This window comes from Lepidochelys kempii, chromosome 4 (genome assembly GCF_965140265.1).
Source record: "Lepidochelys kempii isolate rLepKem1 chromosome 4, rLepKem1.hap2, whole genome shotgun sequence".
Classification (NCBI taxonomy): Eukaryota; Metazoa; Chordata; order Testudines; family Cheloniidae; genus Lepidochelys; species Lepidochelys kempii.
The window spans coordinates 9,014,795-9,041,109 of NC_133259.1; the positions used below are offsets into that span (position 1 = coordinate 9,014,795).

Here is a 26,315-nt window from a genome sequence, read left to right on the forward strand (position 1 = left end):
AAATAGCGCAGCCCTCGGGGAGGCTAAATTTTGGTAATTCCCTTCTTTCATTAGTGTATGAAGGCATTATTGGCCTGCTCCCGCTCCCATGGAAGTCAACGCTAAAGTTCCCATTGACCCAGTGCAGGACCAAGCTCCAGACTTTCAGGAGGCTAGATAAGCAGTTTGTCAGGTGATATATCTGCTGTCAGACTTTGGTCAGTCTTCTCCACTGAATTTTTCTCACTTGGGAGAGTCATTTCATATTCAGGATGAGGTTCCGTTTGGATTTGTTTTAAATTTAACCTTAACTCTGAATTTTCTAGGATTGTAATGCTTGGTTTAAGGGTAATTACAACATGCATGTAATATTTTTTTACCCTGAATTTAATGATATATATATATACGAGAGCTGGTTGCCATATTTCAAATTCTGAAATGTCAAATTGTCAAAGTTTGACAAAAAAAGTGGAGGTTTTTTTGAATGGGGCAAAATTTTCAAAAGTGCCTAATCCCCATTTTCAAAAGTGAGCTAGACACATAGTGAATGGCCATACTGCAAGTGGAGATGTGACTGTACCACAGGTAGACATACCTGCACTAGCTTTAATCATAGCGAAGACTTGGTGACACTGGCTTCAGCATGGGCTAGCGACCCTGGGTACCTACTCGGGTTCCTGGTGGGCTTGTATTTGGGTGGCTAGCCCAAGTACAAGCCCGTGCCACCACACGAGATGTGAGCATGTCTACTTGTGCTACAAACACATCTTCACTTTGCTGACGTATCATAATCTCATCTGTACTCTCACCTTTAACTCCAGTTCGGTGTAGCTTCTTGTCTGAGAATATTTCTAAAACCATGTGGAGCTGCTGAGCTAGGAGGTGTAAAGATCTTTCAATATATGCAAAATTCAATTCAATTAAGTGCTGTTAGTGAAAGCTGTTAGCACCTCCCTCTCCTCATCTGCTCAGCCAGAGCAATGGAAGGAGGTGGAGGAGGAGAACTGGAGACATTATACGTAGGAAGATAGAAACTGGCCTAGTGAATCCCACCCCCCCTCACTGGTACGTGGCCGTATGTATCCCATCTGCCACAGTGGGCAATCAGTAATGCTGCAGAGAAAGTCAGTCCCCACCCTGCTTCATATTGTTTCTACCCAGTCGTGCACTGATGAATATTTCCTTATTGAAGCCTCACAGGCAGTTAGCCTGAGATTTGATTGCTGGGGTTGGGGGATACAGGTTGTTTGAGGCTCTAGAGGGGGGTCCCTCACAGCTTTCATCTCAATTTTACTAATAAAAGAAAGTGCCGCTGCGCATCAGGAGACCAAGGGGGAAGTGAGAGGCCCTCTCCTGCCCTGGGGAAGCTCAGATCCAAGGGAGTTCCTTCTTCATCTTAGGGGAACTGGGAGAGGACAGCTGGGCTGCACCTTGCCATCAAGAGGACTATAAAGCATGGGCAAGCTTTCCCTGAAGGTGATTAGAGAGCTATGGGAGACTCTGCCAAAGGAAGGTTTGGAGCTAGGGGAACAGCTGAGCCGATAGATTTGCTGTGTGTTACGCCTCCCAAGTGCGTCCCTTTCTCTTTGTTCAGGATTATTTGGTCAGCCAAACCACAAGCTTTGCATGACCATTTGGGTTCTTTTGTGGAACTCATGGGGCCACATCCTCAGCTGGTATACACTGAAGTGGCTCTGTTGAAGCCAGTGTAATGATCCCAATGTTCATCCACTGAGGAGATGGCCTATTGAGTATGTCATGGGTATAACCCTGGCAATCAAAAGGAAAGTCTTGCTAAGAGGTAGGGGGGTTGTTTTCATTTTTCTAAACAACTCCGCTGTGAATTCAGAGGGGTTAGGACCAAGGTCTGGCTACAATTCTCCTTTTCTTACGATGCAGAACTACGAATGTTGTTGGTGATATAATTATCTGGCCACTAAACAAAGCCAGCTGCAGTATTTGATTCTGACTTACTGTGACACGCTAAAGGCTTTAGTTATGATCTTAGTGGCTTACGCGTCTTCTGTTGCTTGCTCCACTGCAACTGTAACTCGCAATTCTAGCTTTTGGTTCCTGACTTCCATTGTGCCTGAGGTAGGGAGGATTTCTTGATACTGTGCATAACAATACAGTCAGTGGAAAAACTGGGTTTTCTTTTTGGTATTTGACGTGGACGTTTTGAAGATGTAGTGTCCAGCACATTAGTTTAGGCTCTGTGCCTACCAGTTCATGATGCCAGGGAGTATTGGCTTGCACAGCTAAATGGTATTCTATTACTGAGGTTCAAGTCATGTATGCCATAACCATTGCTGCTTTTCCTTTGATCTACCAATTGATTTAGGCTGTCTTCCAGACTAGTTTGCTGACCTCTTTGCCCTGGAAGAAAGATTGAAATCTGTGTGTGCTAACACAGCAGGTACAATTAATGCTTGTTCGCATTTCAGAAATGCGCTGACATTCTTCACCTCAATGCCAAGCAACGATTCGCTCTCTCCTGATGCACTCTTCTCTACTCTTCACCTACTGACAAGTATCTCCAGCCAAACTGGTTAGTGCGGCCAGTAGCAGATCTATGTCAAAAGTTTAGGTCTTTTAGGCTTGATTCAGCAAAGCATTTAAGCATGTGTAAAATTTTAAGCAAGAAAGAGAGACAATTGAAGCCAATGGGATCATTTCCATGCTTAGGGTGACCAGAAGTCCCAATTTTATAGGGACCGTCCCTATATTTGGGGCTTTATCTTTATATAATCATCTATTACCTCCCACCCTTTGTCCTGACATTTCACATTAGCTATCTTGTCACCCTATCTATGCTTAAACTGAACAGGAGTACTTGTGGCACCTTAGAGACTAACCAATTTATTTGAGCATAAGCTTTCGTGAGCTACAGCTCACTTCATCGGATGCGTACTGTGGAAAGTGTAGAGGATCTTTTTATATACACACAAAGCATGAAAAAATACCTCCTCCCACCCCACTCTCCTGCTGGTAAATCACTTCATCGGATGCATACTGTGGAAAGTGTAGATCTTTTAAAATAAGCTATTACCAGCAGGAGAGTGGGGTGGGAGGAGGTATTTTTTCATGCTTTGTGTGTATATAAAAAGATCTTCTACACTTTCCACAGTATGCATCCAATGAAGTGAGCTGTAGCTCACGAAAGCTTATGCTCAAATAAATTGGTTAGTCTCTAAGGTGCCACAAGTACTCCTTTTCTTTTTGCGAATACAGACTAACACGGCTGTTACTCTGAAACCTATGCTTAAACTGACACACGTGATTAAGTGCTTTGCTGGATGGGAGCATCAGATGCTAGTAGGTGAGCTTGGGAGATGCTACAGGTTTTTAATATGGGAAATGAGGTGTCCTCATACAATTAGGGTTGCATTGGGCTTTTGCCTTTGACAGGACCTTAGAAGCTCTCAAGCTAAAAGATTGACGTTCTTTCCAAAAAAGAGAGAGACGTGGCATATGCCCTCCATATGACCCCACTAGATCACTCCTCCAGTTTGACAACGAGCCACTGATAACGTCTCTTTTTTTGAACATAGTCTTTCTGCCCGTTGTGCATCCACCTTATAGTAATTTCATAGTTCCCTAATTTGCATATGAGACTGTCATGTGGAGCTATGTCAAAAGCCTTATGACAATCAAGATGTATCCGATCTACAGCTTCCTCTCATCTACTAGACCAGTGGTTCTCAACCAGGGGTACGCATAACCCTGGGGCATGCAGGGGGTACATCAATTCATCTAGATATTTGCCTAGTTTTACAACAGGGTATATAAAAGGTACTAGCGAAGTCAGTACAAACTAAAATTTCATACAGACAATGACTTGTTTATACTGCTCTAGATACTATAGCAGTGTTTCTCAACCTAGGGGGTCGTGAGTAATGATTATATGGTAAAAATGAAAAAGTCGGCAATTTATCAGGAATCATGTGCTGTGGCACTTTTTTGTATTTTTATTTCCGAGTTTGTGAGCTAGTAGTTTTTAAGTGAAGTGAAACTCGGGGTATGCAAGACAAATCGGCCTCCTGAAACGAGTAGAGTAATCTGGAAAGTTTGAGAACCGCTGCACTAGGCCAGTAACCCTGTCCAAGAAGGAAATATAGCAGGGCTTCTCACTGTTCATAGCGTATTCCAGACTGCAGCAGCCCACTTAGGTTATGTCTACACTGGCAGAGTTACATCGCCGCTCAGAGAGCGCTGAAGGGAAACCACTGTTGTGTGTTCACACTGTCAGCTGCCTGTGCAATAGCATGTTCACACTTGTGGCCCTTGCATCGGCATTCGGAGTGGTGCACTCTTGGCAGCTATCCCACAGAGCATCTCTTCCTCTTCTGCCGCTAAGAGTTGTGGGAAAGCGGAGGGGGTCACAGGGCATCCTGGTTCCTCTCCCAATGTCCCGTGATGCATTGCTTTGCATCCCAGAAATCCCTGTGCTTTCGTCTGCATTTGGCGCCATCTTTCAATTGTTTGTGTAGCACGCGCTCTGCCTCTTTGGTCTGCAGGAATGGATCCGGCATTGTTGACCAATATGCTGCTCACTCTCGCTAACATGTCACGAGTGGAAGTGGAGTTATTCCTTAAACTACAAAGGCAAGAGGTGTCCGACATTGATCTCGCCACGCATGGTAGCTACGACATGAGATTGCTTGTGGCATTTGCGGAGCTGCTGACCACAGTGGAACTCTGCTTTTGGGCTCGGGAAACAAGCACTGAGTGGTGGGATCACATCACCATGCACATCTGGGATGATGAGCAGTGGCTGCAGAACTTTCGGATGAGGAAAGCCACTGTTGTGGTACAATGTGATGAGCTCACCCCAGCCCTGCAGCACAAGGACACAAGAAGGAGAGCTGCCCTGTCATTGGAGAAGCATATGGCGATTGCACTGTGGAAGCTGGCTACTCCAGACTGCTACCAATCGGTCCCTAATCAGTTTGGAGTGGGAAAGTCGACCGTTGGACTCGTGTTGATGGACGTGTGCAGGGCCATTAATTGCATCCTGCTGCAAAAGACTCTGATTCTGTGTACCGTGCATGACATTGTGGATGGCTTTGCACAAATGGGCTACCCTAACTGCCCAGGGGTGATAGATGGCACACATATTCCAATTCTGGTGCCAAACCACCTAGCCACCGAGTACATTAATTGAAAGGGGTATTTCTCGATGGTTCTCCAGGCACTTGTGGGTCACTGTGGGCGTTTCACGGACAATAACATGGGCTGGTCCAGAAAGGTGCATGATGCATGCATCTTTCAGAACACTGGCCTGTTCAGGAAGCTGCAAGCAGGGACTTTCTTCCCAGACCAGAAGATCACTGTAGGGGAAGTCGAAATGCCAATTGTGATCCTGGGAGACCCTGCCTACCCCTTAATGCTGTGGCTTATGAAGCCATACATGGCAGCAACAAGGAGCGGCTCAACAACAGGCTGAGCAAGTGCAGAATGACTGTTGAGTGTGCTTTTGGCCATGTAAAGGCCTTCTGGCACTGCCTATATGGGAGGCTGGACCTAGCCGATGACAATATTCCTATGGTTATAGCCACGTGCTATAATAATTGTGAAAGGAAGGGTAAAAGCTTCACTCAGGGCTGGACCACTGAGTCTCAGCACCTGGAGGCTGAATTTGAAGAGCCAGAGACCATGGCTATTAGAGGGGCGCAGCATGGGGCCATAAGGATCAGGGATGCCTTGAGGCAGCAATTTGAAGCTGAAAGCCATTAATATTTGTTGCTGTGCTCAAGAGTGCAGTGCTTGTAATGCTAGGAGGTGATTGTGATTGGTGTGGACGATGCACTGTGAAGGTTTAAGAAAATTGCCTGTTGCTTTGCAGAGCTCTCTCTGCTTTCAATTAATAGAATAAAGATTGCTTTCAAGCCACAACAATTCTTTTATTAAAAAACACCACCACATCGGCACTGTGGGGGATGGTGGAAGGGAGGGTCCTAAGAAGAGGTGGGGTCCCGGTATGATTAAAGATCTGTGTATGTCCAGATATCATATGCAACTTTGTTCTTTGGAATATAGTGCAGCGGGTACTGTACTTCAGCAGGGCTAAACTGCAGAGGAATGGGTGTTGAGTGCAGTGGGTACTGGGAATCCACAGGGCTGGACTATCACGGGGCAGATGTGGAATGCAGCGGGTACTGCCTGGAGCAAGGATATTGACAGGAGTGTGTTGGCAGCATCTGGGGGGGTGCATGGGAAAGAGTTTTGCGACAGCGGCTACAAGGGACGGAGGTGCTCAGTTTGCCATGCTAAGAGCTCCTGGAGCATGACCGCTTGTTATTCCATAACGTTTAAGAGCCACTCCATGGCTTCATTCTGGTGTGCTGTGTTCTCCTTTTGTTCCCTCTTCTCACTGTCCTGCCACTCCTTCAGTTCTAGTTTTACTGCCGTGGAGTGCAGCATGACATCACACAGAAGGTCCTCTCTGCATTTTCGTGGCTGCTTTCTAATCCTGCACAGCTGTTCAGCTGTCAATAACAAAGAGGGAGGCTGGGATCTCAAGGCCATATCTGTGAAGCCAAAATGCAACATTTTACACAAGCACTATTGTTTGCAATACCGAGGCCACTGTATCAGTGTTTAAAAACACAACCACTATTCACATACCTATCACTAACTGGCTGACCCCAGACAAGCACACATGAGCCACAAGACCCCCCAAAATGGTGAGTAACCACGGGGGTAGGGGAAATCAGTGTTCCAGGACAATACTCGGCACGTGGCTCTTGGGGAGAGCCAGCACTGTACAGGGGGCATTAAAATCATTCCTGTCCCCACACTTTCCACAGGAGGTGATCATTATGGAAGATATCTTGCTGCTGAGGGTGAGCAGGGAATCAAGGGCGGGTCTTCTCCAAGACTGCAGCTTCCGCCCTGGCCCTTACACGGCTCACCTGTGTGCAGCTATGGTGTCACCCCCCACACCAGTGACGGCAGAGTGGCTCAGGAAATTTACCCTTAATGGGGCAAGAAACGAGGCAGCTCTGCCAAAGACCCTGCAGCACCAGATTGCCCAGTATCTCCATGAGAGTTTCGTGGAGATCTGAGGCAGATTCACATGAAGTGAAGGCGTCCATCAACACCCTGTCCCGCCGCTCTGACTAGGCATTTGGTAGTACGCATATCACACAGACACAATCCTGCTTTCTGCAAATTCCTCCCCGCAAACTCAGCACACAGAAAACAAGCAGGCCTTCTGCAACCCTCCTTTCCCCATCAACTTGCTTCAGCGATTCCCAAAATCAAAGCCACTTACCAGGGGCCTCCTCTCCTGTTTCTGCTTTGCCAAGCTCCAACCTCAGTGACTGGCTAGCCACCTCCGTCATAGAGAAGAGCTCCTGGCTGCATGCATCTCTGAACACTGAGTCATCCTCTGTCTCTGGGTTCCCCTCCCTATCCACATCCAAGATTTCCTCCTCCTGGGTCGGTCCAATCTTGACTGGCACATGAGCCCCCAAAGTATCCATGGGGCTCTTCGTAGTGGAGGTGGGGTCGCCACCAAGTATCACATCCAGCTCTTTGTAGAACCGGCAGCTCGTGGGCACAGCACCAGAGCGGTGGTTTGCCTCCCGCACCCTGTGGTAGGCATCCCACAGCTCCTTCACTTTGACCCTGCACTGCAGTGTGTCCCAGTCATGGCCCCTTTCTGTCATGCATCGTGGTATCTGTCCTAATTCCTATGGCTGGAGAGCAGCTGGCACTGGACAGCCTCCTCTCCCCAAATGCTGATGAGGTCCAGCACCTCGGCATTGCTCCAAGCGGGGGATCACCTGGTGCACGGAGCAGCCATGGTCAACTGGAAAGATGCACTAAGACCACTGCATGTGTTGCCGAGCAAACAGGAAGGGGACTTTCAAAATTCCCAAGGAATTTAAAGGGTAGTGCTGATGGTTGGTCACCTGAGGGTAGGGCAGTAGACTTCAAACCAATGACCAGAGAGGCAAGAACAGGCATTGTGGGACACCTCCTGGAGGCCAATCGCAGGGCTGTAATCGACCACGGTGTCTACACTGGCACCGTGGCGCTGTAGCCCTGGTGCAGAAAGCTCTACACCTCTCATTGGGGTGGCTTTTTTACAGTGCTGCAACCGTGCAGTTTCTGCACAGAAAGTGGCTTGGCAGTATGTACACCTCGGGAGTTACCCTGCAGAAAGCTGCTTGACTACGCAGAAACTTGCCAATGTAGATAAGGCGTAACGTGCAGGTCTAAGCAATCATGAGCATGTTATACCCACACTGTGTTCTTCACAGCAGCTGCCAGAAAAGAGGCTGGTTGGTTGATTGATAAACTTCATGGTGTAGGCTCTGGCTGCATTCCATCCCTCTTGGAGACTGTTTCTGATGTGGGTCTGTGGGCACTGGCTGAGGTTGGCATGCCATTGTGTCTTTGCTGTGATGAGCCCTAGGGTGGGGCACTTGCTCCCCCACCCCCAAAATCCATTTCAATCCATCTGAACCACTTTGAACAGCTTTCTTCAGTGGTGAATGACCACTCTTTTTGCCACCACTCTAGATTTACTGTATCTACCTCCCATGCCTTTTCCTCCTCCTCTTGTAGTGGACCTTCTGGTTTGACCCTTTTAAAATTAAACCCTTTTCATTGTTGGTGGCTGGTTCGGGGCTTGGGGGCAGGGAAGGTTTTCTACATAAATTATGGCTAGTGTTTTTGCTTCTGGACAATGGGGGCAGAAATGGATGCTCCAAAAAGTGGGTTTGTACTTTGACTGATGGGTCAGTCATCCTTACTTAAAATAGATTTTATTTCCATCTTCCCCAGTTGTGGCACAGGGGTCCTTCATAGCTGGCTATTAAAGAGACACCAATGTTGAAAATCACTTTTCCATCTGAAAATGTTGGAGCTGATATTGTTAGAAGCAAAATCCCCAGACGACTAGAGCAAAGCACAGTACATGCTGTTAATACGGTTTTCTCCCCATATGGTGGTGCATATTGGCAGTATGGACAATACTTTAATTAGTGAGAGTTGGATTAAGGTTTGAAAAACAAAACCACCTTCTATTTTTCTACAAATAAACTTACCTTTGCTTGGTTACTGGGCCAGATTCCCCCCACCCACCCCAGCTGGTGTAAACTGGCATAGCTCCACTGAAATTAATGGAGCTATGCCAATTTAGTCAATAAAGATACTTTTCTCTTAACACAGAATAGCTTGCATTGAGTTAAGCTTTCTAGCTGATTGAGTCCTTAACTTTCCTTTTCTCTGAATGGCTATGATGCTCCCTTTTTTGTTTTTTGACCTGATTTTATCACCCCTTGTTACACTGCCCCTGGAACAGATTAAAATCCACCTTCTCCCCCTTTTGGACTGTCAAACCAGTGTGACAAACTAGGGGAGGGAAAGAGAGAGGGGAGGGTATCTGGAAGTTCAACAGCTCAGAAGGCAGTTTTCCAGATCAGACTGGTGGGAGCGCATATTGTTGCAGGTCTGGGATGATTCCCAGTGGCTGCAAAACATTTGCATGCATAAGGGTTTCATGGACCTTTGTGACTTGCTTTCCCCTGCCCTGAAACATAGGAATACCAAGATGAGAGCAGCCCTCACAGCTCACAAGAGCGTGGCGATAGCCCTCTGGAAACTTGCAATGCCAGACAGCTACCAGTCAGTCGGGAATCAATTTGGAGTGGGCAAATCTACTGTGGAGACTGCTGTGATCCAAGTAGCCAGCACAATCACTGACCTGCTGCTATCAAGGGTAGTGACTCTGGGAAATGTGCAGGTCAGAGTGGATGGCTTTGCTGCAATGGGATTCCCTAACTGTGATGGGGCCATAGACGGAACCCGTATCCCTATCTTGGGACCGGAGCACCAAGGCAGCCAGTACGTAAACCGAAAGGGGTACTTTTCAATGGTGCTGCAAGCACTGGTGGATCACAAGGGACGTTTCACCAACATCAGCGTGGGATGGCCGGGAAAGGTACATGATGCTCGCATCTTCAGGAACTCTGGTCTGTATGAACAGCTGCAACAAGGGACTTACTTTCCGGACCAGAAAGTAACCGTTGGGGATGTTGAAATGCCTATAGTTATCCTTAGGGACCCAGCCTACCCCTTAATGCCATGGCTCATGAAGCCGTACGCAGGCAGCCTGGACAGTAGTCAGGAGCTGTTCAACTATAGGCTGAGCAAGTGCAGAATGGCGGTAGAATGTGTATTTGGATATTTAAAAGCATGCTCGCGCAGTTTATTGACTTCAGCGAAACCAATATTCCCATTGTTGTTACTGCTTGCTGTGTGCTCCACAATCTCTGTGAGAGTAAGTGGGAGACATTTATGGCGGGGGTGGGAAGTTGAGGCAAATCGTCTGGCCGCTGATTAGGTGCAGCCAGACACCAGGGTGGTTAGAAGAGCAAAGCAGGGCGCGCTGCGCATCAGAGAAGCTTTGAAAACCAGTTTCATGTGACAGTTCTGTTTGTTTCTCCTTGATGAAAACCTGCCCCCTTGGTTCACGCTACTTCCCTGTAAGCCAACTGCCCTCCCCTCCCCCCTTCGATGACCGTTTGCAGAGGCAATAAAGTCATTGTTTCAAATTCATGTGTTCTTTATTAATTCGTCAAACAAATAGGGGGATGACTGCCAAGGTAGCCCGGGAGGGCTGTGGGAGGAGGGAAGCACTTCAAAACTTATTGAATGCCAGCCTTCTGTTGCTTGGGCAGTCCTCTGGGATGGAGTGGTTGGGTGCCCGGAGGTGCCCGCCCCATCCCCACCCCTCGCGTTCTTGGGCGTCTGCATGAGGAGGCTATGGAACTTGGGGAGGAGGGCGGTTGATTACACAGGGGCTGCAGTGGCAGTCTGTGCCTTTCCTGCACCTCAACCATACGCCGGAGCATATCAGTTTGATTCTCCAGTAGCCTCAGCCACCTCTCCTGTTGCTTCAGCCGCCTATCCTCTCATGCATCCCTCCTGCCCACGCATTCATTGTGTGCTTTCCTGGACTCTTCCGTTGTTTGCCTCCATGCATTCTGCTGGGCTCTTTCAGTTTGGGTGGATTGCATGAGCTCAGAGAACATTTCATCGCAAGTACGTTTTTTTTCCGCCTTCTTATCTGTGCTAGCCTCTGGGATGGAGATGCTAGTCACAGCATTGAAACGTTTGCAGCTGTGGGAGGGGAAAAAAAGGGACAGTAAAATTGAAAAAGACACATTGGTCATTTAAAAGGAGGGGATGATGTTTTTGGGTTAACGTGCAGCACAAACCCAACTAAATCCCCAATTCTCTGGGATGATCGCTTCACCCCTCCCCACACTGCATGGCTAACAGTGGGGATGACTTCTTTTCAGCCACAGGCAAACAGACCAGCAGGAATGGCCACCTCTGAATGTCCCTTTAATAAAATTCCTCTATTTCAACCAGGTGACCATGAATGATATCACTCTCCTGAGGATAACACAGAGAGATACAGGACGGATATTGCTTGAATGCCAGCAAACACTAGGACCACACACTGCCATGCTTTCTTATGCAATGATTCCAGACTACGTGCTACTGGCCTGCCATGGTAAAGTGTCCTAACATGAAGGACGCAATAAGGCTGCCCTCCCCAGAAACCTTTTGCAAAGGCTTTGGGAATACCTCCAGGAGAGCTTCATTGAGATGTCCCTGGAGGATTTCCGCTCCATCCCCAGACATGTTAACAGGCTCTTCCAGTAGCTGTACTGGCCGCGAACGCATCCCAAGTCTTCAGGGAAAATTAATCATTAAACACGCTTGCTTTTAAACCGTGTATTGTATTTACAAAGGTACACTCACCAGAGGTGCCTTCTCTGCCTTCAAGGTCTGGGAACCCAGGTTGGGAGGGTATTGGCTCCAGGGTGATAAACAATTCCTGGCTGTCGGGGAGAACGGTTTCTCTGCTTGCCTGGTGTGCACTATCTTCAACCTCCCCCTCCTCATCATCTTCTTCGTCCTCAAAATCCTCATCCCTGTTGCGTGAGACTCTCTTGCAGGAGTCCACGTCCAGGTGTGGGGTAGTGGTAGGGGCACCCCTTAGAATTGCAGCTCATCATAGAAGCAGCATGTCTGGGGCTCTTACCTGGAGCGGGCGTTTTGCCTCTGTGGTTTTTTGGTAGGCTTGCCTGAGCTCCTTAAGTTTCACACTGCACTGCTGTGGGTCCCTGTTATAGCCACTGTCCTTCATGCCCTTGGAGATTTTTGCAAATATTTTGGAATTTCATCTTTTGGAACGGAGTTCTGATAGCACGGATTCATCTCCCCATACAGCGATCAGATCCAGTACCTCCCATTGGGTCCATGCTGGAGCTCTTTTGCGATTCTGGGACTGCATGGTCACCTGTGCTGATCAGCTTGCCACGGTGGCCAAACAGACAATGAAATTCAAAAGCTTGCGAGGCTTTTCCTGTCTACTTGGCCAGTGCATCCGAGCTGAGAGTGCTGTCCAGAGCAGTCACAATGGAGAACTCTGGGATAGCTCCTGGATGCCAATACCATCGAATTGCATCCACACTACCCCAATTGGACCCGACAATGTCGATTTCAGCACTAATCCCCTTGTCGGGGAGGAGTACAGAAATCAATTTTAAGAGCCCATTAAGTCGACAAAAATGGCTTCGTTGTGTGGACGGGTGCAGGGTTAAATCGATCTAACACTGCTAAATTGGACCTAAACTCGTAGTGTAGGCCAGGGTTAAGGCTCAGCATTGATGCCAACTCTAGGAATCACCAGCCAGAAACAAAGACTGTCAATTGAGCCTAGTTGGCTCTGTTAAACATAGGAGAGGGGCAGGTCAAATAGTGTCTAGGGCTCTCTTGGCAGCATTCATACCACCAGGTAGAAACACCTGTCCTCACCCAATCTCCCCATCACTGAGGTTTGACATACCTACCCACTGCTTAGCGAGTGAGTTTCACTTTAGTGGGAACCCCTCAATCAGGGAGGGCTAAGCACAGTTCTGCTGCGCTTTACTCGTACAATAAGAATAGCAACATTTCATTACCCCTGCATTCAAATACTAAAGTGACTTGTAATCCAAAATCAGTCAAAATTGATCATTTTGACAAAGCAGCTCCATCTGCTATGAACCTAGGCAGAGTAGATGTGTCTATGCAAACATTGTCTGTGCCCGAAGTCTCTTCCGCTAGTGTGTCACTACATGTCGGGGAGAGCTCATTCAGACCTCACTTACATCTATTAGAAAGTTTTTCCTAATGTCTAACCTAACTCTCCTTTGCTGCAAGTAAAACAATGGACCTGAGCATCATGTGTATCGCATATGCTCCTTTGACCCACGGGACCTGTTGCATTTAACACAGTTTTCCTGTTGCAGAGTGATGTGTGCATTTGTAATTCTTTATTATAGTATGCCTGCTATTATAGTTAAGGTTGCATGGTTGTTTCCATTCTTAACCCCCTGTTTTCACTAGCTCAGTACTCTTTGGAAAATTTCCTCTCTTAGGCTGAAATTTCCCAAGGTTGATTTGTGCCAGAACATGATTATTTTAAAAATAGAGAATTAGAGCAAAATAGGCTGTGCTGTCTTTCAGTGTGGAGAGGAGGCTTTTCCCAATATTTTGGAAAACTGTTTGTTTAAATATTGCAACTTTTTGACACCCTACAGCCAAAATAGCTGAGATCTGAGATTTGTCATGTAAATCATTCTTGTTTAGGGGCAGTGTATGGCATTGTTCCAAAGGAAACTGATTTTGATTTGACTGAGATATGACCACTTGGGAAAACTTGGTTCTGAGCATAAATGTCAGGATTATTTTTGCAGGTCATAAAGGGTGCTCCTTAGAATGGATAGCCCATGCATGCATGCATGGATAGTGTAGGTTCTCAGGTCATCACTTGAATTGCTCTCAGAAAAGCAGCCTAAAACCAAATTGTTCCCTCCAGCAAGCTCTGCTTATCCCTTTTATCACCTCTTTCTGTGACTTGTCACAAATTAGCCCCATTGGGAGCCCCTCCTTCTAGGATTAGCAGCATTTGAGGCCGCTCTTCTTTGCGGGGTGGGGGAGATGGGGGAGAAGGGAGTCCATTAGCCCCTTCCTGTCCTGGCTGGTATGGATGATGCATATCCCATCACATTCTATATCCTAAATTCTTGTAGCCTTTCTTTCTCAGAGTAAAGGACATTTACAAAAATGGCTGCGGATAGCAAGGCACCTTTAGTCATCAAAGGGGTCTGATTTTCAGAGGTACTGAGTGTTTGCAGCTCACATTAAAGTCAGCAGGAACTGTGGATGCTCAGCACCTCTGCAAATGAGGCCATGTATTTAGGTTCTGGTGTCAGCCAGCAGACAAGCATGGAATGTCTATGTGCTGTACATCCCTGGATCAGCAACTCAGATGCTCAGGGTGTGATCTGCATGCTTGTCTTCTGGCTGTTGGTGTCCAGGCTGTGAGCCCTAGCAACAGAGCATTTCTGGTACCTGGGGTGACATGGCAGGTGATGCCACAAATGTCTCACTGGGCTGGATTGCATCCCAGAAGACAACCTGTAAGCCAGTAGGGTCCCCACCCATCTCCCAGCAAAAGCTGAGTACTCAGAGAATCAAGCGACCACTCCTGGGGTATGATTTTATTAACACAAAGGTGATTCTAAAATAACACTAAATAAATAAATATATCCCCTACCTAAGCCTTTCCCAGGGCTGGCTGCTTCTGTGGTTCCTTCTCTCAAGGCCTGCCTGGTGCAGCTATCTGGACCTATTAATAGCAGGAAAATCCTGCTTACGTAGCCAAAATAGGTGTCTTGAAAAAGTCTTCCATGCCCAACCCTGTCCCCAGTCTTCTAGGGGAGGGCTAACTTAATCGTTCTCTCCTTTGCACTATTGTAATGCCCCATTATTCATCCCCATACTGTTCTCCTTGCTGCAGAAATTCCCTCGCCTCACTTTCCTGCTATTGCTCATTATTGTCCAGGAAGTCCTCTGGTTCTACAAATTAGGTGCCAGATTGTGCCACTCCACTGCCTTCCAATTAGTGTCTTAACCTGCAGGCATGTCTAGATGGAGTACTCTCAGCGGACAATGTTACCCTACAAGAGTCAGGGAGGTAGAATCTGGCCTTAAAGTTGAATTCTCTTTTCTCATTAGTTCCGCCAAAGTGCATGAGTTACACTGCATGGGTATCCCACGACAATGAATTCCATTTGTTGCCATTTATTTATTAGCCTACTTCCCCCATCTTTCTCTAGCCTTCCTTGGTGTCTGCCTACATCCTCAGCTATATCAGTTGTCTCTCCTATCATAAGATTACCTGTGGCTATCACACAAAGCAGTTTGTATCTGCTTCAAGATTAAGATGACCATTAACCCGGGTCTGGGCACTTTTCCCTTTGATATTCTTTGTATTGTATAAGACAGTGCCTCTATTCTGCAGCCACATTTTAACATTACAGTGTTAGAGCTTTAAAAGGGAATATTTGAAGGGAAGGACATTCAGTTGCCCATGCCCTTGATATTCTTTCCCATCTCCTCTCTATCATTATATTCCACACCTTTCAGTCTACTCTTTCCCCTCCTATCTCCACTTATTAGTAAGAAGAGAAGCTGTTTTCTGATTCATATTAGAGGGCAAGTGGTTTGACCAGTAACAACCTAGACCTAGCTTGAAGTGTAAGTGAGCAAAAGGAAACCCTTGCTTGGAGTCTCTACATTAAATTTTACTGCAATCTTAAAAAAAAAATTGTATGTTTGGAAGAATGAAAACCTCATAGGCTAGATTCTGATACCATAACTCACACAGAACAGAAGTTTACTTCATGCTTCCATGTATTTGTATTCCAGCATTACTGAGATTGGGGTGCCATTGTGCTAGGCACTGTACAAACACAGAGTAATAGACAGTCCCTGCTTGAAAGGGCTTACAGTCTAAATTGACAAGACCGACAGTGTGGGAGGGAAGACACAGAGGTCAAATGACTTGCCCAAGGGCACACGGCAGGTGACAGAAGCCAGTCTTCTGTTTCCATCCATAGGCAATGCCGCCTTTCATTGAAGTGAGTGGGGCTACCTGCAGAGCAGAGAACAGTGCATCAGGAACAAGGGTGGCAGAATCTGCCCCTATACTTGTACAGGGACAAGTTTAATTAGCCATCTGTTCATATTAGACTCTTATCTTTTGCTCTTTTATCCACGATTGCTTTTACTGGAATATGCCATGTACTGCAGTTCTAACTACTACTCAAAGTGGTTCTATTTTTAGCCATGTAACAATGGATAAATGTATGACTCTTCAACTAACAAGCTGCTTGTTAGCTTAGATTACTGTCTAATTTGAATTGAATATTACTTTATATATGGAATCAATTATAAATATTAACTAATGTATAAGGTTTTGGATGTAGCAGAGAGAGGCTTATAAAATCAAATGGGGGAAGAACTTTACCTCTTTTCCTGTCTTCTCTTCCCTCTCCTGTCTTTTTGTGTGTTTACTGTAATGGGTTATTCCTGTTTCAATGGAAGCCAGCTATCTTCTGAACAAAACCAAGACTTACAGTTGCTGAAGTACTGCATGTAACGTATTGCTACTGCTTTGTGTTGTGCTAAAGGGCTGGACAGCGACTTCAGGCACAGCCTTGAGCAAGGGGGTGGTATGTGAGCTGTGTCACCCCAGGAGTAACCCTGGGAGCTGCTGTGACTCTCAGAAACCCTTCAGAGTCCCCATACCTCCCCCGATGCTCCTAGGGGTAATCATTTTGGGCTAGATTCACAAATGAACTTAGGTGTTGCCATGCTCAGCATCACCACATCTAACTGTTAGGCCTAGAAAACCAATGGGATTCACGAAGCCTGGCTACGGTGCTCCCTTTGTAACTTTTAACCAGTTGTTAGGATGCTCATCTGGGATGTGGGAGACCCTAGGTTCAAGTGCCCCCCTCTGCCTTAGGCAGATTTAAACAGGTATCTCCCACCTCTCAGGTGAGTGCCCTAGCCACCGGGCTATGGGATATTCTGATGCAGGTTCCCTCAGTCTCTCCTGCTGAAACTGATGTTGTGAAGGCCAAGACTATAGCAGGGTTCAAAAAAGAACTAGATAAGTTCATGGAGGATAGGTCCATCAATGGCTATTAGCCAAGATGGGCAGGGATGGTGTCTCTAGCCTCTATTTGCCAGAAGCTGGGAATGGGTGGCAGCGGATGGATCACTTGATGATTACCTGTTCTGTTCATTCCCTCTGAAGCACCTGGCATTGGCCACTGTTGGAAGACAGGATACTGGGCTAGATGGACCTTTGGTCTGACCCAGTATGGACATTCTTATGTTCCACTGTGGATCAATAATTAGTCATTGGGACAGAGAGAGAGAGCACAAGCATGATAATGACTCTGTGGCTTGGTGGATAGAGCATTCACCCAGGATGTGGGAGAGCCAGCATCCAGTTCCCCCACTCGAATGGCTCTTTAATTATTGATCCACAGTGGAAGAGCTTCAAGTGGAGGGACTGAGGGAGCCCCACAGCAGACTGTCCCATAGCTCAGTGGTTAGACCACTCGCCTGAGAGGTGGCAACTCCCTTCTCCCCTGCAGGCAGAGGGCGGACTTGAACTCCCCCATTCCAGGTGAGTCCCCTAATCACAGAGCAAAAACTTATGAGGGAAGTGCTGGTGATCCTCCTCCTTCTGCCCCAGCTGTCTGGCTGTTTTGTGCGAGCTTGTGCCTGGTCTCCTAGATGGCGTTCGAGGCCGCCTACCAAATCGGGCCTTGCAGGCGAGTAGGGTGGAGGAATGCCTATCTTCCACCAGTTTGTGCATTGCTCTGGGGCTTAGGAGTCTGGACGCCTAGAGAGAGGCAGCTGTGCATGTGCTCAGAGGCAGGAGCATCGGCACCTAGGGAACTTTACTGCAAAAACTTAGGCACCAAGTGAGTTTAGGCATCTACAGACTTCGGCAGCAGCTGAGTGGGGGTTTGGTGAATACTAGTAGTGCCTGGCTCTAGGATTTAGGTGCCTAAAGTGTCAGTTATGTGTCTATGTCCCTTTGTGACTCTAGCCCTTACTGCTGGTCTCACGAAAGCTCATGCTCAAATAAATTGGTTAGTCTCTAAGGTGCCACAAGTACTCCTTTTCTTTTTGCGAATACAGACTAACACGGCTGTTACTCTGAAACCTGTACCAGGAGTAAATTTCTATTGTCTGTACCAGTTGAGCTACCCAACTTATGGAATAACATTTTAAGGAAGAGATGAATCAAAGTGATAAATTTAAAAGATATAAGTCATTAGGAGCAAATGGCAGAATCCTAATGGCATGTTTACGCTGAATCTGGGAACAAGCCTCCCAGCCTGGGTCCATAGACTTTTGTGTTAGTGAGGCTCATGCTAGCCCTCTAAGAATAGTTGTGTAGACAATAGTTGGCCATTGCGGCTCAGGCCAGAGCTCAGGCTCTCAAGGATGGAGCTCAGGCTCTTGAGTCCCTTCCCTGGGACTGAACTTCAGCCTTCAGAGCCTGAATTTCAGCACAAGCCGCAACGGCTACACAGCTCTTTTCAGAGTGCAAGACCGTGGACCCAGGCTGGGAGGCTCACTCCCAAATGCAGTATAGACATGCCGGAGAGCTGTGAGGGAGCTTAAGAATGAAGTATGAAGTTACAAAAATACATCAATCCCTCATTAAAATCCACTGTTCTACTGAAGGATTGGAGGGTAGCAAATACTGTATTGTACCAATCTTAAAAAAGAGTGGTGGGGTGATCCCCGAAATTATTTACAGGAGGATTAAAAGAAGGATTAAACATTTTATATGGATAATGCAAACATCCACCATTTTGCTACATAGGATGATTTTATTTATTTATTTTTGTTTTGTTTTTTAATAGTAGAGATACAAACCTTCCTACTTCAGGGAATAAGCCAACCACTAACTGACAAAAAGAAAAGGAGTACTTGTGGCACCTTAGAGACTAACCAATTTATTTGAGCATGAGCTTTCGTGAGCTACAGCTCACTTCATCGGATGCATGCCGTGGAAACTGCAGCAGACTTTATTTATACACAGAGAATATGAAAAAATACCTCCTCCCACCCCACTGTCCTGCTGGTAATAGCTTATCTAAAGTGATCATCAGGTGGGCCATTTGCTGGAAATGGATCACTTTAGATAAGCTATTACCAGCAGGACAGTGGGGTGGGAGGAGGTATTTTTTCATATTCTCTGTGTATAAATAAAGTCTGCTGCAGTTTCCACGGCATGCATCCGATGAAGTGAGCTGTAGCTCACGAAAGCTCATGCTCAAATAAATTGGTTAGTCTCTAAGGTGCCACAAGTACTCCTTTTCTTTTTGCGAATACAGACTAACACGGCTGTTACTCTGAAACCTGTCACTAACTGACAGGGGTTCGGAAGAAACTTTCCCTTTAGACAAGTCGTATAAAGGGAAAGTTTCTTCCTAATTATCTGTTCCAAGAGTTCTTCCACCTTCCCCTGATGTTACTGGCTACTGTCAGAGATGAGAGATACTTTGCCGGATGGATCACTGGTTCAGTCCAGACTGGCAGATTTCTCTGTTCCAATATAGAGTCTCCTTCAAAACAAAGTATAAAATCAAAGGTGCATAGCAAGCAGAGAAAAGGGTTAAACCAATAAGGCTTACACAGCTGGGTCTTACCAAAACTTGCAAGGAATGGAAAAGGTTTAGATAAGTTCCACTTATCCCAGGTATTCCTACTTCTGGGCTGGGAGGGTCAGACTGTCCTGCTGCAGTTTCTGTCCGTCTGTCTCCCACAGTGCACCTCCTCCCCCAGGCCAGGGATGCTGCTTCCCATGCATATCTCCCCCCACCTTCCTCTCTTGGCAAGGATTTTTAGCAGGTCAGTGTCCTTTTGATCTTAGGCCCACAACCCTAAGAAAAATAAACGTGGCTAGAGCCAGGCAGGTAGGCACTTCTGATTCATAGCAGACCTGCTGTTCTCTTAAGGACCCTAGAAGTATTTTCCCCAAGGATATCTCATCTTTAGCTATTGTTTTATTTCCTGTTTCCTCTCCCTAACAGCCACTTTTGATTTAACTCCATGTGGTCAGACAGAATAATATCAAGTAGATAAACTGAGGTACATCTAATAGTCATATAAAATAATACAGGAATCTCTCTCGCTCTTTACAATGTTACACTCAGAAATCCTTAAAAAGAAAAGGAGTACTTATGGCACCTTAGAGACTAACCAATTTATTTGAGCATGAGCTTTCGTGAGCTACAGCTCACTTCATCGGATGCATACCGTGGAAACTGCAGAAGACATTCCACGGTATGCATCCGATGAAGTGAGCTGTAGCTCACGAAAGCTCATGCTCAAATAAATTGGTTAGTCTCTAAGGTGCCACAAGTACTCCTTTTCTTTTTGCAAATACAGACTAACACGGCTGTTACTCTGAAACCTGTCAGAAATCCTTGTGTACCCATCAAAGATTGAATCCCTTAGGGGCCAGATTGGGGAGCCCTTATTTGCACTTACTCATTAGGTGAGCACTTACTCATTCAGACAGTGCCATTGAAACCAGAAGGACTAATTGCACAAGTAAGTGTTCCCTGATGTGAGCAAGGGCTCTAAGTGCTTGTTTTTATAATGAATAAAATGCTGCATAGCACTTACAACCACCTCCCCCAAGAAGAACCAATGAGGCAGCTATGAGAATGGACGTTTTTAACAGGCTCCAGGTCACACTTTTTGCTTGTCGTTTAGAAAGCAGGCAGACCAGCGAGCAGATGAAATCCTTGAACTGATGTGAAAAGAGAGCAGCTATTAGCTGTATCATTCTCTGACTTAAACTGAACTGGGTTTGCTTTGGAAATGGGGTGATTTTACATTCTTCAGGAAGACTGTATTAAAACAGGGGGAAAATCTGTCATGATGATTGCTTCTTTTCGACGACTCTAATGTGCATAGCTGTGCCAGCACGCATTCTAGCCAATCCTTGTTAAAATAAAAAACATGCTGTCATTCGCAGACAGGTTTCCATATGAACAGAAACAAAAACTTGCTAGCATAACCCTCCACCTTATAAAGAAATCTCTTTCTCTCAGCAATTCTGGTAGGCAGTACTTTATTTTTCTGCTTTTCATCTGTGTCTGAATTTTGGAAATACTAACTAACTTGTATATATTTAGATTTCAGGAAACTGTTTTAGAAGGATAACTTCTCTAAAAAAGTTGGCTTTGTATCCAGTTTGAGTCTGACTTGCTATACAGAACCAAGTCAGGTACCTTTATGGTGGAATTACAAATGCCGTGGCACTTTAGCTTGTTACTGAAGTGTGTGTTTGCAACGTTGCATGTAATGCCAAGCATACATTTTGGTTTGTACGGTAATTTAAAGTTGTTGTGAGATGCTGCATTCTTAGGACCCTTTCAGGAAATGTTGATTTGACTGCAGGTCATACTTGTCCTGTTTCCACCGTTTAAAAAAAATAAATAAAAATCCAGCTGTTACTGGAGAAGGGAAGCTGACTCTCTTCCTTTGGGCAAGGAAGTCTTGATTAGTAAAGCAACATGTCACCTGGATGAACTGCTGATATTTAACTCAGATTCTATGCTGAATTATTAACAGTTTAGGAGCTTTTAAAAATTCGTTTGTGTAAACTACAGTTATAGATTTTGGGGTTTTTTTTTAAATCTGGAGACTGATGAAAGCCAGTATCTCAGGGAATTACCAAAATCTGGTGCTCAGCTAGAATTTAAGACATTTAGGTGACTATAAATTGGTACAATGGGTTATGCAAGTTTGATCTTAGGTAAAATTTTCAAAAGCACGTAAGTGACTTAGCAACCTAAATCCCATTTTCAAAAGTGACTTAGACCCATAGGGGAGTCTAAATACCATTGGATTTCAGTGATACTTAGATTGCTAAGGGCCAGATATTTAGAGTTATTTAGGTGCCTAACTTCCATTGAAATCAATGGGACTTCGGTGCCTAAACACCTGTAAAAATCAGGCTTTTAGTAAGTCTGTTTTGAAAATGGGACTTAGGCTCCTAAGTCTAGCTGGTTGAAAGTGTCACGGAAATATTTTTCCACCAGAAAATGCCATTTTGTCAAAACTGAGATTTTTTCCAAGAGAACATGTGGATTCAGAAATGGAACATTTTGACATCAGAATGGAACATTTTAACTTTTCATTTTGAAATATTTTTTCATTTAGAAATGTATTTTATATAATAGTATTGTAATTTATAAAATAAAAAATTTAAATTGGAGCAAAACATTTCAATCAACCCAAAGCAATTTTTTTTAAAAATTGTTTTATGGGCAATTTTTGAAATTGTTGGTTTTCTGATTTGGAATAAAAAACAAATTTTGAAGTGTTGGAATTTTTTATAGTATGGAAATTCCAAGTTTTGACCAGTTACACGCCTAAATCACTTACATGCTTTTGAAAACTACCCCTAGTCATGCTCTGTGTTGGAAGTGAACTATCAAAGATTTCCTCTACCTAAGACTGTGGGGGGGGGAGGGTTGGGGTGAGTGAGAGAAAGAAGGAACAGTTTCTTATATATAGGTAAAAGTGACAATATCCTTTTGGAACAAAAAACCCCAAAATGGACAGATACACAATTTTGAATGAAGAAAACTTCTCTCTCTCCTCCACACCAACCTTTCCTGATCGGCATTCTCTGGCCACCTCTGTGGTTCATCTGTTCCTTTCTCCAACAGTTCCGAACTAGTTAATACAGCTTTCCTGTTCTAGCATTGTCATGAAACTGAGCAGACAAGATCTGATTATTATACGAGCTTTAAAAATAATCTAGAAAAGTGAACCACATATCTGAGAATTAGAGCACTCAAGAAAAAGACTCTGCTGAGCTAAAGTAATGACAAAAAGTTACTAAAAATCTGAGCTTCTTATGGCTTCTGCCCTGCCCCTCCCCAGCACCTTCCCCATCCCGCTTACAGTGGGAGTGGTGTGGGGGGGCACCTGGCATAGTAGATAGCTACACTGCCTCTAGTGGCTTTGAACCAGCAGCAGCTCCCACTATACAGGGGGAATCACAAGCTAGTTGAAGCATCCTGGAGAACCCAGCCCTGTATCGCTATTCTCACTCCTCGGTTGTTCTTTAAGGATTGTTTTGTAAAAAGGATTTTTAATGAGTATCTAATATAGAATAACAAAGTAGAAGCTTTTTTCAAGGTAGTTACTTTCATTCCTTGTCTTCGGCTCCAGCTAAAGTGTTGATAAGGTGGCATATAATTGAGTGCTACCTGTCGCTTCTCTACACCCACTCTAAAAGTGTACACCGCATTCCACTCTGCATCTAGGGATAGTTTGGTTTTTCTGCTTCTGGGCATGGCTTATGACATACAAGATCTATTCAGTTCCCTGTGCTGTATGTGCCTTGTTCATCCAAGTATGCAGAAAGGCTTAGATCTATAGCAACATCTTTCTTCTGTAGTTTATCTTCTATCCCAAAGTGCACTGAAGTCAATGGGAATACTCACAGGCTTAAAGTTACGTGCGGGCTTAAGTACCATGCTGAATCAGGGCCTAAACCCTGGCCTTATACGTATACTCAGGGTCTATATTTCATCCATGTTCTGGCACAGACCCTTGAACATTTGTCTTCTGGTACGTTATAATGTAAAGTTGGCAGAATCCCTAGAACCTCTGGCATAAAATGCACTGACTCAGTATATGCAATTTTTAAAACAATTCTAATTTATTAGTAGTTACAAAAACACGCTACAAAGAGAAAAATTGGCTATAAACCATGAACAACAAACTTGCTTCCCTAGGTGGACTTTATGTCCTTCGTTTTCTACAGTTCCTACCTCTACCAGGCTTTGCTATTTCTGGTAAGATTAGTCGTTCCACCGTGAATACTGGGTTACTATCATGCCTGGCTCTTAAAGGGGCCACAAATTTCCTTCCTTGATGGAGTTCATCCAGTCTTTCCCTGTGCCGAATCACACTGTAGAGGCAAATAGAGTAGAACAAAACCAAAGAACATTTGTGATTGATAGCTGGGGGAAAAAACCATACCATGGTTGTACCTTTCTCAAGGCAAAGGGCCACCACCCCATAAGAGACCAAACTAAAAAAAACCCAACCCAGGATGATTCCTTGCCTTAACCAGCAGAGAGAAAATAATTTTGTCTTGTTTTTAAGGTGTCCTACTGCAGCACCACCACGATGACCATCCAAGTGATGTTAGAAACTCGATTTAGCTTGACTTCAACCCTTTTGTAGATGGGCGGCCCCGACTTGTGTTCCAAAAGGAATTAGATAACCACGTATTCTCTTTTAACAGAGCAGTGATGATGAAAACCCATCTCTAAGCCTCAGAGTTCTCATTAAGCTGATTGATATGCTTGATGTTGTTACAGGAATATTGCTGTGTGCTCTTCCTTTTGTGGGGTGGGAGTTAAATTGGACTGGGAATTCAGCTCTTCTCCGTGGCACACAGATGAGTTGAGGTAGCACCCATGCATTGGCTCCCCCATGTGAAATCTAATGAAGGGGTTGGCTCTGCAGTTTTCCAACAAAGCAGATGTCAGTCAGCCATATCAAATTGCAACAGATCAGCCAAATCATTTGTTAAACCTCTGGCAGTTGCCAAATTTATTAAAATTTACTCTGGGAACAACTCCAGCCAAATGATTGGGCTAAATTCCAGGTCAGTCAAAATCCAGATTGTGAAAAGTTAAGATGATAAATAATGTTTCGCAACAGTTTGGGAACAATCTAGTTATTAGACCCTCTGATGAGAGGTTGCTAATCAGAAATAGGCATTTTATGGAGAGGCACCATCATTGTTCCATTCCCATATTTGCTAAGGGTGACAGCGTGAGAGGCATCTCTGAGGCAATCAGCTGCACCTTTTGTATGTTGTACACATGTTCCTTGGAGTTGGGGAGAAGATGTGCTCTCACACGCTGCAAGGTGGGAACAGAATGAAGAAAGTGGCTGAAACTTCCTGGAAAAAAATTGACTAGTTTGGTGTAATGATGTCATGCCACATGTGTTGGCTGTGGGTATTGAACCTGAGACCTTTGGATCTTTAGGCATGAGCCTCTACTTCTTGAACTAAAACAGCCACCTCTGTTAGCCAACACTGGAGCAGACTTGTCAACCTTTTTCTGTGGCTTGGCCTGCACCTGAAGGGAACAGAGCACTACATGGAGTGGGCTGTGTTGGGATTCTCTGGTTTTCAGCTGTCCATGGCTTATTAGGTGGGAGAAAGCTGGCTAAGCCTTAGTTTTTCCAGTGTGAGCAGTGTTCCTCCTAACTTCCTCCATGTTGCAAAAACAGCTTGGAAATGGTGCAAATGCCAGGCAATTACTAAGAAACACCCTAGGGAATTATGGGTGTTTCCTGGGGGTGGGAGGTAGGAGTTTGACCTCTTTCTCCCACAATTCTCTTAAAAGAACGCCTTCAAATGATGCCTGTTGAAAATCTTCCAAAATGCCCCAGGCAAGAAGAGGTGCTGAGACTTATGGGGGGACATATCGAGTGGGCACTGAAGCTTAGTGAGTTTAGCAGAGCGATAGTGTGAATGCAGGGTGAAAATCCAGGTGCCTTGACCACAATTCAACCTGATGATTGTGGATGTGCCCAACTGTCTGTGCTTTGAGCTGTGAAAAACTGCTGAGTCCTTTACAAATGGCAGCATTCTGATGTGAAGGGTATAATTTGGAGGGTGTTGTTAAGATAAAATAATAGCTCATTTTGTATAGTAACAGGCATGTTGAATTATTTGGGGTGGAGGGACCACACACAGCATCTAAATGGAAAAACTTTCTGTTTTGGAGTGGTCTGGTTAGGGTTTGAATCATCTCCCCCTAAGCCTTTCTTTTTCTTAGCCTTAATTTTGAATGGCTTGACTTTCAAACTTGTTTGCCTTTCAACATTCTAACTATGTTGTTTTATCCGGACAAAGTAGATGCTGCGAACAAAAATCTACCTAGATTGTAAGATCACTGGGGCAGGGACTGTCCTCTTTAACTACCTGTACGGTGCCTAGCACGCAGAGGGCCTGATCTTTCACTGATGTTCTGTAATAGACAGAATAACAAAGCTTTTTTTTTTTTTCCCCTGGGAATAGTATATTTTGCTTTTCTTGTGAAAAATGTTTTTGATATTAAAAACAGCTTGTTTATTGAAGGACGTCCAGAATGGTAGCACCTTTGCCCCTTTGCTGCCTGTGTCAGAGAATTGCTTCAAGAAACATTTAGGCTGAATCTAATCAGAGCAGAGTATGCTCCTGGCCTCGGAACTATAATCTCCTCTGCAACTCTGTAGCAGACAATGCAGTCAAGATAAAGTTACAGCCCTATCTCACTAATGGGAAACCAATTAAATTAGTAGCGCAAGGATATAAAGAGTATTGATGGAAGGAAAAGTAGCGTGTT

The 26,315-nt window shown here is 45.1% G+C and overlaps 1 protein-coding gene across 3 annotated transcripts in view; it reads left to right on the top strand.

Moving 5' to 3' along the window:
- The window catches only part of CSGALNACT1 (chondroitin sulfate N-acetylgalactosaminyltransferase 1), a 90,822-nt gene that overhangs the window by 22,561 nt on the left and 41,946 nt on the right, over positions 1–26,315 (top strand). The gene's annotated exons all lie outside the window — the stretch shown is intronic.